This window comes from Schistocerca serialis, chromosome 1, assembly GCF_023864345.2.
Source record: "Schistocerca serialis cubense isolate TAMUIC-IGC-003099 chromosome 1, iqSchSeri2.2, whole genome shotgun sequence".
Lineage (NCBI taxonomy): Eukaryota > Metazoa > Arthropoda > Insecta > Orthoptera > Acrididae > Schistocerca > Schistocerca serialis.
In genome coordinates this window covers 793,186,663-793,201,272 of record NC_064638.1, presented here as the reverse complement: position 1 = coordinate 793,201,272, position 14,610 = coordinate 793,186,663, and the positions used below count along the sequence as shown (strand labels likewise).

The 14,610-nt window shown below is 43.8% G+C and overlaps 1 protein-coding gene across 1 annotated transcript in view; it reads left to right on the top strand.

The window, feature by feature from the left end:
* The window catches only part of LOC126483707 (probable 3',5'-cyclic phosphodiesterase pde-5), a 794,749-nt gene that overhangs the window by 183,692 nt on the left and 596,447 nt on the right, over positions 1 to 14,610 (top strand). The window lies entirely within an intron of this gene.

Here is a 14,610-nt window from a genome sequence, read left to right as displayed (position 1 = left end):
AGCACACTGACTGCGACCAACCGACACTGGCCGTTCAAAACAAAAACAGTAGACAAAACGACTACGCGAATTTACACTATTCAGGTACTAAAACGCGATGCTACAACTCTCAAATACTATAATACGCCCGAAATTTATGAATTAAACAATGCAAGTACCAAAAACACGCAAAGAAATTAAGAATTAAACTATGTAACAAATGAGTGAGCTAGGAGTATACGACTTGCTGCTGCAGCTGCTTATCCAACGGCAGCAGGGAGCACACATAACGTTAACGTCCATATGCAGCAGGATTTTAGAACACATATTGTGTTCGAACATAGTGAATTACTTCGAAGAAAACGATGTATTGACACACAGTCAACATGGGTTTAGAAAACACAACTAGCTCTTTATTCACATGAAGTGCTGAGTGCTATTGACAAAGGATTTCAGATCGATTCCGTATTTTTGGATTTTCAGAAGGCTTTTCACACTGTGCCACACAAGCGGCTCATAGTGAAATTGCGTGCTTATGGAATATCGTCTCAGTTATGTGACTGGATCTGTGATTTCCTGTCAGAGAGGTCACAGTTCGTAGTAATTGACGGAAAGTCATCGAGAAAACAGAAGTTATTTCTGGCCTTCCCCAAGGTAGTGTTATAGGCCCTTTGCTGTTCCTTATCTACATAAACGATTTTGGAGACAATTTGAGCAGCCGTCTTCGGTTGTTTGCAGATTACGCTGTCGTTTATCGACTAATAAAGTCATCAGAAGATCAAAACAAACTGCAAAACGATTTAGAAGAAATATCGGAATCGTGCGAAAAGTGGCAGTTGACCTTAAATAACGAAAAGTGTGAGGTCATCCACATGAGTGCTAAAAGGAACGAGTTAAACTTCGGTTACACGATAAATCAGTCTAATCTAGAAGCCGTAAATTCAACTAAATACCTAGGTATTACAAATACGAACAATTTAAATTGGAAGCAACACACAGAAAATGTTGTGGGGAAAGCTAACCAAAGACTGCGTTTTATTGGCAGGACACTTAGCAAATGTAACAGACCTACTAAGGAGACTGCCTACACTACGCTTGTCCGTCCACTTTTAGAATACTGTTGCGCGGTGTGGGCTCCTTACCAGATAAGACTGACTGAGTACATCGAAAAAGTTCAAAGAAAGGCAGCACGTTTTGTATTACCCCGAAATATGGGAGAGACTGTCACAGAAATGATACAGGATATGGGATGGACATCATTAAAAGAAAGGCGTTTTTCGTTGCTACGGAATCTTCTCACGAAATTCCAATCACCAACTTTCTCCTGCGAATGCGAAAATATTTTGTTGACACCGACTTACATAGGGAAGAACGATCACCAAGATAAAATAATGGAAATCAGAGCTCGGCCGGAAAGATATAGGTGTTCATTCTTCCCGCGCGCTATACGAGATTCGAATAATAGAGAATTGTGAAGGTGGTTCGATGAACCCTCTGCCAGGCACTTAAATGTGATTTGCAGAGTATCCATGTAGATGTACATGTACATTGTTCAATCATTGATTTTAGCTGTAAGCGATGGAACAATGTAAATCTGATAACTGTTACACCAATTATTCGAATATAAATTGCTAAGTCGATTTTTGACCCGATGATTGTCTGATCCCATACTGAAATCGATCGCCTGTAATAAAACATGCCGTTACACCTGTGTATCGCGTAATGTAATCCTTAACATTCATTAAAACTGTACAACACCACCTCCGTAAAATTTTTTTGTTATTTCAGTTAGTCTCTATATAATTTTCATATGATTAACTGTGGAAAAGCTAAAGCTTTGTGTCGACTGAGCTTGTAGAGGCTCATGTAACCTGAACTATTGTTATCTTGTGTTCCAGCAGGCGTATTGTACCTAATGTTTTCTGTTCGATTTTTTTAGTATATGTTGCCCTTTAAATGAAAGTAGAATTCGTGAGTTTTAATGCTTTGGTTTGGTGTGCCATATAAGCGATGTGGGCATTTATCCAAATGCAAATTTTAGCCCAAATCTGAAGTGTGAAAATAACATGTTCGCATTTTCCTTCTAGTTGATCTAGTTAATCTATATTGTAACCAACATTTTTGCACTTGTCCATCACTTTCCGACTTTGTCCACAGAACTTTCATTTAAAACGGACGTTCTGTTCCGAAAATTAGTTTATTATTTTGGCAGAAACATCGAAAATTCTTTCCAAGGTATGTATACAGAGAATATTTAAATTGAAAGGCAAAAAAATTTCGAAATTATGTGGTCAGTAGCCCAGTGTACAATTTAATTCTGAGGAAATAGCTCAGCGTCATTTTTCTTCTAGCTCTCTGTTCTCGCGTAAAACAGTCAACGAATAGGTCAACAGGTAGATGGCAAATTTTCCTCGAGGTCGTTTTAGATTAGCTTAGGTACAGAATAATAGAATAGATACTGTCAGAAGTCGATAGGGAGTCCGAATCGTTACCCGGTGTGCGCTTTTGTTAACCAAAAGAGTAGAAAAATAATTCCGTTGTGAGTCATGGTTACGTCTTTTGTGCATTTTTAGTTGGCCTTACTTTTTAACGTTTTGGCAGATGAAATTATTTCCCGACGCGGTTAAATATTCGATCTAAGTGAGACACAATATTCTGTATTTGCCAGATATAAAATGGTTCAAATGGCTCTGAGCGCTATGGGACTCAACTTCTGAGGTCATCAGTCCCCTAGAACTTAGAACTACTTAAACCTAACTAACCCAAGGACATCACACACATCCATGCCCGAGGCAGGACTCGAACCTGCGACCGTAGCGGTCTCGCGGTTCCAGACTGTAGCGCCTAGAACCGCACGGCCACTCAGGGCGGCAGATATAAAATAAAAATATTAATCAGCTACACTCGAATGTTCGGTAGTACGGTTAAATATTCGATCTAAGTGAGATACAATATTCAGTATTTGCCAGATATAAAATAAAAATATTAATCAGTTACACTCGAATGTTCGGTATTAATCATCTGCAGTTAAATGATCAGTTTATGACTAATTTATATATTTAGGGTCACTCACACACACACAAACCCAACACGTTATAAAAATGGATGTACGTGTTTTTGTACTCCACATCTCCTAAAGCACATGATCGATTTCAGCCGATCTTGGTACACATACACCTTACTGTCAGGCAACAATCGCTGTGGAGGTGAAAACCACCTGGCTGTCAAAAGCGATGTGCAACATACTATACACAAAATTTCAGATCTTTACGAAATTTTTCCTCGTTGACAGTCTTTGCAAAATGAAAGAAAAAAAGTTTACCGCTTACTAGTTTTCCGCTGTTCATGCAATAGAAGTGCCGCATGAGGCATGACATAATTTATAAATTCTTTACTGATAAATGTATTCGTGACATATTGTGCAGACAGGCTGCACATATAGCACTCAATGTAACTGCAAAATTATACCATTGTTCATCCCGTAGTTCAGGAGATATGGGGTCATAAAAAATGAGATACGCGAAAAACTGGGGCATCATGCATGACGTTTAAATTTATACTTCTTTGCTACTAACTGTATTCGCAATAAATTTCGTAGACAGTATCCAGATATGTCGCTGAACGTACCTACAATATTACATCATTTTACGACACATATATGGCGTCATAAAAATTAAGTGCTGTGTGGTACGGGCGTAGAAGCACAGTATTAAATAAGTGGTTCTGTGATGTTTTGGGTGTATTTTTCTTATCCTGAGTTGAGGAGAACTATAATATGAAACACAATCTTCATTTCAACACTCTCAATGATCATGCGTTGCCCTTTAGTCAACATCTGCATGATGTATGCGCTATTGATACTCCTATTTTTCAAGATGACAACGACAGAGCTCATCGGACTGGTTTTCTGAACACCCCTCGATCCTATTACATTTCGATTGTCCTGCAGAATCGCGTGACTTGAACCGCACAGAAAATTTGTGGGACATGTTGGAACAGCGAGTAAAGCACAGTCACCAGCATCCCTAAGCTTGGCTGAACTGTGGAATCAGATCCTCAACGAATGGTTTAAATGGTTCAAATGGCTCTGAGCACTATGGGACTTAACATCTGTGGTCATCAGTCCCCTAGAATTTAGAACTACTTAAACCTAACTAACCTAAGGACATCACACACATCGATGCCCGAGGCAGGATTCGAACCTGCGACCGTAGCAGTCGCGCGGTTCCAGACTGAAGCGCCTAGAACCGCACGGCCACACCTGCCGGCCTCAGCGAATGCCTTAACCTGAATGCGAGTACTTGCTCAACCTTATGGACTGACGTCCTAACCGAATCCAGGCGGTTATCAAGTCCAGCAGCGAAATTACACGGTACTCATTGATGCTTGTAAGGATTTATCTAGGAATGATCTAGCTTAGGTAGTTTGTATGAAAAAAAAAGCAAACAGTTTTTAGAACAGCTGATCAGTTGAAAAAGTAATGCTGCACTTTTGGAACGTCCTACAAGCCCCTAACCACAGTTATGGCAGTGAGGCCTAAAAATAAAATAAATAATTAAAGATGATTGTGTTACACTATCTGTGAGGTGGAAGATAGTTCACGAGCTTGTGTGTCCTACAGATAAGCAAACAAATTATGTAAATTGAAGCAGGGTATGTGTGTGGGAGGGGGGGGGAGAAAGTAAAGGGAAGGGAAGGGATTATTGATATCAGCTGCTTAAGGACTTCGTACAGCATCAGCGGCCCCGAGTGAAAATTTGTGCTGGACGAGGATTCGAACCCGGGATCTTCTGCTTTCTAGGCAGTTGCATTAACCACTGCACCACCCACACACAGTGCTTATTGTGACTACGCGGCCTATCTCGGCACGCCTCTCGGCCACCTATCCGCAGTCTCTGTCCATATCTTCCATGCTCGCTACTTTGAGATTTCTCCAGCAGGTCGGACGTAATTGTGCATTCGCACTGGATGTTGTGGATCCATTCACCATCGAGGCAAATAAATTATGTGAAAGCGTCATGTCTGCTCTTGCGGACATATCCAGAAGAACACACACCACTCACTCATAAAAGCAAACATAGATAAAAATGTCGGACGATGTTTTGTGAAATTTGCGGCTTGTACCCTCATTGGCCGGCCGGAGTGGCCGAGCAGTTAAAGGCGATACAGTCTGGAACCGCACGACCGCTACGGTCGCAAGTTCGAATCCTGCATGGATGTGTGTGATGTCCTTAGGTTAGTTAGGTTTAAGTAGTTCTAAGTTCTAGGGGACTGATGACCACAGCAGTTAAGTCCCATAGTGCTCAGAGCCATTTGAACCATTTTTGTACCCTAATTACTAGGCAAAGAGCTTTGAACGTGTTATCAAAGCCACAGCAGCTGACCTGATCACGTTTTTGATAACTGTTCAACCATGCACTCCTGTGATTTGAGTTTTATCTTCATTCAACGAATCTATCATAATTCTTATAGCATATTTCAGTTTGAACGGAACTAACAAGGTGAGTTAATATGAGGCGAGTGGGAGAGATTGGAGAGGTCATGACATAGTTTCAACTTTTTTTTTAGACCACATTCATGTTTGATGTCTTTCTACGACTGCTAATAAGCGCGTTGTTAAACACCCTCGACACACACACACACACACACACACACACACACATATATATATATATATATATATATATATATATATATATATATATATATATATGCGCGCACGCAAGCAAGCAAACACAGAGCTTCGTGAGGGGTCCGCGGTCCTCTTTGCAGACGGGTTAGCGGTTGCGCGCGCCTGTCCTCCGTGCAGGCACCTCTGACGGAACTGAAGGGCAGATGGGCGGCCGGAGGAAGCCCTTAGCTCTCGCTGTCAGGCGTCGTCTGCGCCGGAGCGGTAACGCTGCGCCATTAGTGCGGCCCAGAGGTCAGGGAAGAGGACGGGACTGAAGAGAACGAATGAGGAGGAAGAGACGCACAGAAAAAAAGGAGGGACGTCGCAGCTCGCGAGAAATTTAATTCCGCGGCCGCAGTGGGAGGGCGCGTTCAGTGAGTACGCTTACTGCAATCACTGGCGCGGCGAGACAGCGCGGGGCTTTCCGCGATCAGCAGTGGCTCTGACGTCACAGCAGCAGTCCACGGGAACCTTTGACGCAGACGTCCGCCGCGGGCCACACCACGATCAGCGCTTTGAGCTCGTAATCTGCTCGCTCCCAGGGCCAGAGCGCGTATTATTTCACGCGTGGGATGTTAATACGGATAAATGGCGTAGAGCGAAGGCTCGCGCGAATGGCGTCAGAAATTAAAGAGCATAGATTCATTCAGAGATTGTGCCAAAGCCCCATTAACATTACTTCGGCAGTAGCGGCAAAGTGATATAATTAAATTAGGCAGTGCATACTTGTCACTAAGGCAAAATGGGTACATCAGATCACATCCTATGGGAATGTCCCTTAGTTGGAGATGTGACAGTGACTGGTAAACAGCTTTAGGATGTAAACCTGTTCACGACATAATTGGAGTAGAAAAGGACTTTGATGCATTATCTTATTGCTGACCCTGTCTCAGGAAAAGCAAGGCAGAATTACAGCCAACAGACACCACTGCAGACACGATCAGGGCCTGTACATGACGGGAGGGAACGAGAATGAAGTACGATAGCACTAAGATCAGTTGGTCAGGTTACGGAAGACTGAAAGGAGGTGGTTACAAACATACCTAAGAGGACTAAAGAATCTGTGAGATACAACTGCTCTGATCCATTACCATACTGCCTGGAGACCTCAACTGACCAGGTTGCCACCGGGTTGCCAATTCTGAACAATACAGGCAGTGCAATATCGTATCGTGTTATCCTGATGGTTTAGATCTCCCCAAATAAGCACGGGTCTTTTTATGTCGAGTCTTTACATGATAAGCAGCTTCTAATACAGTTTTTAGCTGACATATGCTGAATTTCCGCTTACAAGTACCTGACACATCATGTGATTTCCAGGTGGAACTTGAGTAAGTACAGGCCCGTGACCCCTGTGTTGTTACGTCTAGCCTACCATTAATCATGCGCGGCACAATTACAAGTGTTGATATTTATGAAGTATGCACAGATTCAGACCATCGCAACATTCACTTCATGTTTTCATGACAAATCTTCATCGAAGGAAATATTCCACATCATATGGTCCACCACAACGGAGATAAGCATAAATGCAGCTGAAAAGAAAAGCAGAAAAGTGTGTTCATTAATGCACCTGAAACGAAAAGAAGAAAAGTGTGTTCGCGCATGAATCCTTCTTCTCGAAGGTCACATCCATTTTATGGTCTCATTTAGACTATAATGCTACGATTCTCAATGTTGCGCTACAATATGGGAATTTTTGTTTTCAAACCGTGCTATATTCAATTAATCATGAAACATTAGAACAGAAAGATGCTTACAGGGGGAAAAGCAAAGCAAGTCAGATTTGAGCGATAAAAGTAACAAACAAACGCAAGAAGAGTCTTCGCGTATGCGTCCCGCAGGAAACTCTGCACGTCTGCGTCATCTATACTTTTGGAAAATGAAACAAGAATACACTGATGCAAGTGAATAAGATCTATTATACTTGCACAGAACACTATGAGAGGGCAGTGCACGCGATGATCAAACGCGTCACACTGCGGACACACCAGGAACTGCGTTATCAAAAATGGTTAAAATGGCTCTGAGCACTATGGGACTTAACATCTGTGGTCATTAGTCCCCTAGAACTTGTTGTTGTTGTTGTGGTCTTCAGCCCTGAGACTGGTTTGATGCAGCTCTCCATGCTACTGTATCCTGTGCAAGCTTCTTCATCTCCCAGTACCTACTGGAACCTACATCCTTCTGTATCTGTTTAGTGTATTAATCTCTTGGTCTCCCCCTACGATTTTTACCCTCCACGCTGCCCTCCAATACTAAATTGGTGATCCCTTGATGCCTCAGAACATGTCCTACCAACCGATCCCTTCTACTGGTCAAGTTGTGCCACAAATTTCTCTTCTCCCCAATCCTATTCAATACTTCCTCATTAGTTATGTGATCTACCCATCTAATCTTCAGCATTCTTCTGTAGCACCACATTTCGAAAGCTTCTATTCTCTTCTTGTCCAAACTATTTACCGTCCATGTTTCACTTCCATACATGGCTACACTCCATACAAATACTTTCAGAAATGACTTCCTGACACTTAAATCTGTACTCGAAGTTAACAAATTTCTCTTCTTCAGAATCGCTTTCCTTGCCATTGCCAGTCTACATTTTATATCCTCTCTACTTCGACCATCATCAGTTATTTTGCTCCCCAAATAGCAAAACTCCTATACTATTTTAAGTGTCTTATTTCCTAATCTAATATTCTCAACATCACCCGACTTAATTCGACTACATTCCATTATACTCGTTTTGCTTTTGTTGATGTTCATCTTATATCCTCCCTTCAAGACACTGTCCATTCCGTTCAACTGCTCTTCCAAGTCCTTTGCTGTCTCTGACAGAATTGCAATGTCATCGGCGAACCTCAAAGTTTTTATTTCTTCTCCCTGGATTTTAATACCTACTCCGAATTTTTCTTTTGTTTCCTTTACTGCTTGCTCAATATACAGATTGAATAACACCGGGGAGAGGCTACAACCCTGTCTTACTCCTTTCCCAACCACTGCTTCCTTTTCATGTCCCTCGACTCTTATAACTGCCATTTGGTTTCTGTACAAATTGTAAATAGCCTTTCGCTCCCTGTATTTTACCCCTGCCACCTTTAGAATTTGAAAGAGAGTATTCCAATCAACATTGTCAAAAGCTTTCTCTAAGTCTACAAATGCTAGAAACGTAGGTTTGCCTTTCCTTAATCTTTCTTCTAAGATAAGTCGGAAGGTCAGTATTGCCTCACGTGTTCCAGTATTTCTACGGAATCCAAACTGATCTTCCCCGAGGTCGGCTTCTATTAGTTTTTCCATTCGTCTGTAAAGAATTCGTGTTAGTATTTTGCACCTGTGGCTTATTAAACTGATTGTTCGGTAATTTTCACATCTGTCAACACCTGCTTTCTTTGGGATTGGTATTATTATATTCTTCTTGAAGTCTGAGGGTACTTCGCCTGTTTCATACATCTTGCTCACCAGATGGTAGAGTTTTGTCAGGACTGGCTCTCCCAAGACTGTCAGTAGTTCTAATGGAATGTTGTCTACTCCCGGGGCCTTGTTTCGACGCAGGTCTTTCAGTGCTCTGTGTAACTCTTCACGCAGTATCTTATCTCCCATTTCATCTTCATCTACATCCTCTTCCATGTCCATAATATTGTCCTCAAGTACATCGCCCTTGTATAGACGCTCTATATACTCCTTCCACCTTTCTGCCTTCCCTTCTTTGCTTAGAACTGGGTTGCCATCTGAGCTCTTGATATTCATACAAGTGCCGGCCGAAGTAGCCGTGCGGTTAAAGGCGCTGCAGTCTGGAACCGCAAGACCGCTACGGTCGCAGGTTCGAATCCTGCCTCGGGCATGGAAGTTTGTGATGTCCTTAGGTTAGTTAGGTTTAACTAGTTCTAAGTTCTAGGGGACTAATGACCTCAGCAGTTGAGTCCCATAGTGCTCAGAGCCAATTCATACAAGTGGTTCTCTTCTCTCCAAAGGTCTCTTTAATTTTCCTGTAGGCAGTATCTATCTTACCCCTAGTGAGATAAGCCTCTACATCCTTACATTTGTCCTCTAGCCATCCCTGCTTAGCCATTTTGCACTTCCTGTCGATCTCGTTTTTGAGACGTTTGTATTCCTTTTTGCCTGCTTCATTTACTGCATTTTTATATTTTCTCCTTTCATCAATTAAATTCAATATTTCTTCTGTTACCCAAGGATTTCTACTAGCCCTTGTCTTTTTACCTACTTGATCCTCTGCTGCCTTCACTATTTCATCCCTCAGAGCTACCCCTTCTTCTTCTAATGTATTTCTTTCCCCCGTTCCTGTCAATTGTTCCCTTACGCTCTCCCTGAAACTCTGTACAACCTCTGGTTCTTTCAGTTTATCCAGGTCCCATCTCCTTAAATTCCCACCTTTTTGCAGTTTCTTCAGTTTTAATCTACAGGTCATAACCAATACATTGTGGTCAGAGTCCACATCTGCCCCTGGAAATATCTTACAATTTAAAACCTGGTTCCTAAATCTCTGTCTTACCATTATATAGTCTATCTGATACCTTTTAGTATCTCCAGGGTTCTTCCATGTATACAACCTTCTATCATGATTCTTAAACCAAGTGTTAGCTATGATTAAGTTGTGCTCTGTGCAAAATTCTACCAGGCGGCTTCCTCTTTCATTTCTTAGCCCCAATCCATATTCACCTACTATGTTTCCTTCTCTCCCTTTTCCTACACTCGAATTCCAGTCACCCATGACTATTAAATTTTCGTCTCCCTTCACTATCTGAATAATTTCTTTTATTTCATCATACATTTCTTCAATTTCTTCGTCATCTGCAGAGCTAGTTGGCATATAAACTTGTACTACTGTAGTAGGTGTGGGCTTCGTATCTATCTTGGCCACAATAATGCGTTCACTATGCTGTTTGTAGTAGCTTGCCCGCATTCCTATTCATTATTAAACCTACTCCTGCATTGCCCCTGTTTGACTTTGTGTTTATAACCCTGTAGTCATCTGACCAGAAGTCGTGTTCCTCCTGCCACCGAACTTCACTAATTCCCACTATATCTAACTTTAACCTATCCATTTCCCTATTTAAATTTTCTAACCTACCTGCCCGATTAAGGGATCTGACATTCCACGCTCCGATCCGTAAAACGCCAGTTTCTTTCTCCTGATAACGACATCCTCTTGAGTAGTCCCCGCCCGGAGATCCGAATGGGGGACTATTTTACCTCCGGAATATTTTACCCAAGAGGACGCCATCATCATTTAATCATACAGTAAAGCTGCATGCCCTCGGGAAAAATTACGGCCGTTGTTTCCCCTTGCTTTCAGCCGTTCGCAGTACCAGCACAGCAAGGCCGTTTTGGTTAGTGTTACAAGGCCAAATCAGTCAATCATCCAGACTGTTGCCCTTGCAACTACTGAAAAGCCTGCTGCCCCTCTTCAGGAACCACATGTTTGTCTGGCCTCTCAACAGATACCCCTCCGTTGTGGTTGCACCTACGGTACGGCTACTGTATCGCTGAGGCACGCAAGCCTCCCCACCAACGGCAAGGTCCATGGTTCATGGGGGTGCCCTAGAACCTAGAACTACTTAAACCTAACTAACCTAAGGACATCACACACATCCATGCCCGAGGCAGGATTCGAAAATGCGACCGTAGCAGTCGCGCGGTTCCAGAGTGAGCGCCGAGAACCGCTAGATCACCGCGGCCGGTTGCGTTATCAGCCGTGGAATGTTGCAAGACGGTCAGCGGTTGTTCACCGCCAGAGTCAGTGGCAACCAGTGTGCCGTGGTGTACAGAGCTCATTGTGTGTCTTCAACATTGTCAGCATGCCGCGACACCGTGTACGTGAACCGTTTGTGCAACCGACGGAGTTTGAGCGAGGGCGTACAGTGAGCCTGAAGGAGGCCGGATGGACACACCGCAAAATTGAGCAAAGCGTGGGGCGAGAGGTCTCCACAATGCATCGATGTTGTCGCCAGTGGTCAGCAGAAGCTGCACGTGCCCGTCGACCTGGGTCCGGACATCGGCGACGCACAGATGCACGTCAAGACCGCCACATCTTACGAAGAGCCGTACAGGACCGCACAGTCACTTCACAACATATTAGGGACACTGATGCTCCGGGGTATAATCGAAAACCATTCACAACCGTCTCCGTGAATTAGGCATACGATCCCGCGTGCCGTTAGGGCGTCTTCCGCTCACGCCCCAACATCGCCTCCAGTGGTGTCACGATAGGCATTTATGGGAGGACGAATGGAGGCGCCCGCAGCTCGTGGTCGTGCGGTAGCGTTCTCGCTTCCCACGCCCGGGTTCCCGGGTTCGATTCCCGGCGGGGTCAGGGATTTTCTCTGCCTCGTGATGGCTGGGTGTTATGTGGTGTCCTTAGGTTAGTTAGGTTTAAGTAGTTCTAAGTTCTAGGGGACTGATGACCATAGATGTTAAGTCCCATAGTGCTCAGAGCCATTTGAACCATTTTTTTGAATGGAGACGTGTCGTCTTCAGTGATGAGAGCCGCTTCTGCGTTGGTGCCAATGACGGTCGAACGCAGTCGTGCAGAGGAACGCCAAAATCTGGAGTACGTACGACAGAGGCACACAGGGCCAATACCCGGAACCATGGTGTGGGGAGCCATATCCTACACTGGCTATTCTCCACTGGTGATAATAGAGGGAACATTGAACAGTGAACGGTACACTGAAACCATTATTCAACCGGTCTTGCTAACGTTCATGCACCAACAAGGCGACATGCTTTTCGAACAGGACAATGCACGTCCACATGTCTTCCGCGTCACCCAACGTTCTCTTCAAGGTGTACGCCAACTACCCTGGTCAGCACGAGCCCCAGATCTGCCCCCCCCCCCCCCCCACACACACATTGAGTATGTTAGGGACCGGATGAAACGTCATCTTGCGCGGTCTCTGCACGACCGGCACGGAATCCGGCCCAGCTGAGGCACCAGGTGGACACTGCATGGCAGACCATTCCTCAGGACTACATTCGGCACCTCTACGATCGTCTTCATGCGAGAATTGGAGCCTGCATTGCTGTAAAAGGAGGGTATACACAGTACTAGCGCCGACATTGCGGACGCTCTGTTGACTATGTTGACTTATGTGGGTATGGCTCTGTCTTTGTGATCGTGTGTTGTATACGTCCCCAAGAGTGTGTCAATAAAATTTCCCTCTGCTGAGGTGCTCTTTTTTCATTTTCAAGGACTTTATGTTAACAGAGATCTGTAGACAACACAGAAAAGAAACTTTTAGTCAACAGAGAGGCAGAAATTTAGAAACACGAGTCACTATTGCTCATGGAAAGCTAAGTAATTATCAAGTAAGTGAACAGGTCCCCCAGGCAGATTACGGATGCTAATACCATGCTGCTACACAGACAGGTCAGAGTGGAGTGTCGTAATGCAATAAGTTTTCCACGTTTTTGGTAGAACTGGACGGAAAGGCACTGCAGGCTCAGAGACGAGCCAGTGGACCGCGACATGTGACGGGAGGGAGGTGGTAGTGGCATTCTCCTCGTCTACACTCCAGTGTCGCCTCTTCCGAGAAGTTATTACAACGATAGGAACTGCTGTACATCCCACCATCTGCCGATTGGCGCCTATTTTCCATCTCGTAAGATATCTTATGTCGCAAAGAAAGGACACATTACGCTACTCTAGTTGGAGTAATGAAGGGAATGAGGTGCAGTTTGGTAATACGTCGTATTCGAACGAGGCTTTTTGAATAAACCTACAGCAACAACAACCACGTACATATCACAAAATTTTGCTGTAGTTACCTTTTTGACGCGTAGAGTTTGGAGCGTTTAAAGTGAAGACGGCAGTGAATAATTTATCCATCATACCCTTTTGCGTACAGCCTTGAACGTTATATAGGGTCTTTCCGTAAGAGTCTGCAAAAATTTGACAGGATACAGTGGATGCTCCACTGAACAATTTGACGTAGCGAATCTGGGGTCGGAGAAACCAGCTTAAGGAGATAATAGAAATAAAACCACATTACTGTGCACTTTGTTATTTACATTAGTAACAGTTAACTGCAAATACAATCACTAACGCAATGAACATACTATTTGTACTGTATCTTACAAACTGTGCTGAAACTAGCGACCATCACCCCCCAGGCAAGCATGAGATCGGCGAACAAGTTTCTGACGCACCCTGACAAATATCCCTGGTGTGTTTCGAATTATGTCACAGACAGCTACAATTCTGGCAATTAATGCCAAGGGGGTCTCATAAACAAGTGACTTAAGATACCTCCGTAGGAAATAATCAAGGGGATTTAAGTCAGGTGACCTCGCAGGCCATAGAATAGGACCTCCCCTTCAGTCCAGCGACCAAGAAATACAGAAGTGAGATGGTTGCGGACATCCACACTGAAGCGAGGCAGTGAACCGTCACGTTGTATCCACATCCTCTCACGAACAGCTAAGGATACATTCTCCAACAATTCAGACAGAACTCTTTGCACGGACCTGAAGTACAGGTGGCCATTCAGACGGCCAGGTGGAAGATATGGCCCAATGAGATTGTCGACTACAATGCCGGTCCCCAGCAACACGTATTTGATGGCGTGCCTCTAACACAGCGGGAGTGTTTTCCCCATCACACACATGGCTATTCTTGCTGTTCGAAATACTTATGAGCAAATAAAGTAAACAAAACCTGCATCATGACTTCCCAGTAATCAGGCCTGTCCTCCCTCTTTCCTTGCAGGAATGTACATATAAATAAACAGCACATGCTTGTAAACTTGTACACATGGTAGGTATAAATAAGCTTGAAAACAGTAATGCTAGGCAAAGCGGTAGACAAATATACTTCCATGGTTTCTTAAGCTGGCTTCTCCGACCCCAGGTTCGCTACGTCAACTTGTTCAGTGGAGCATTCTCTATGTCCTGTTGCACCTTAAAAAACCTTAAATTGGGACTATATTCAACAACAGCTGCAA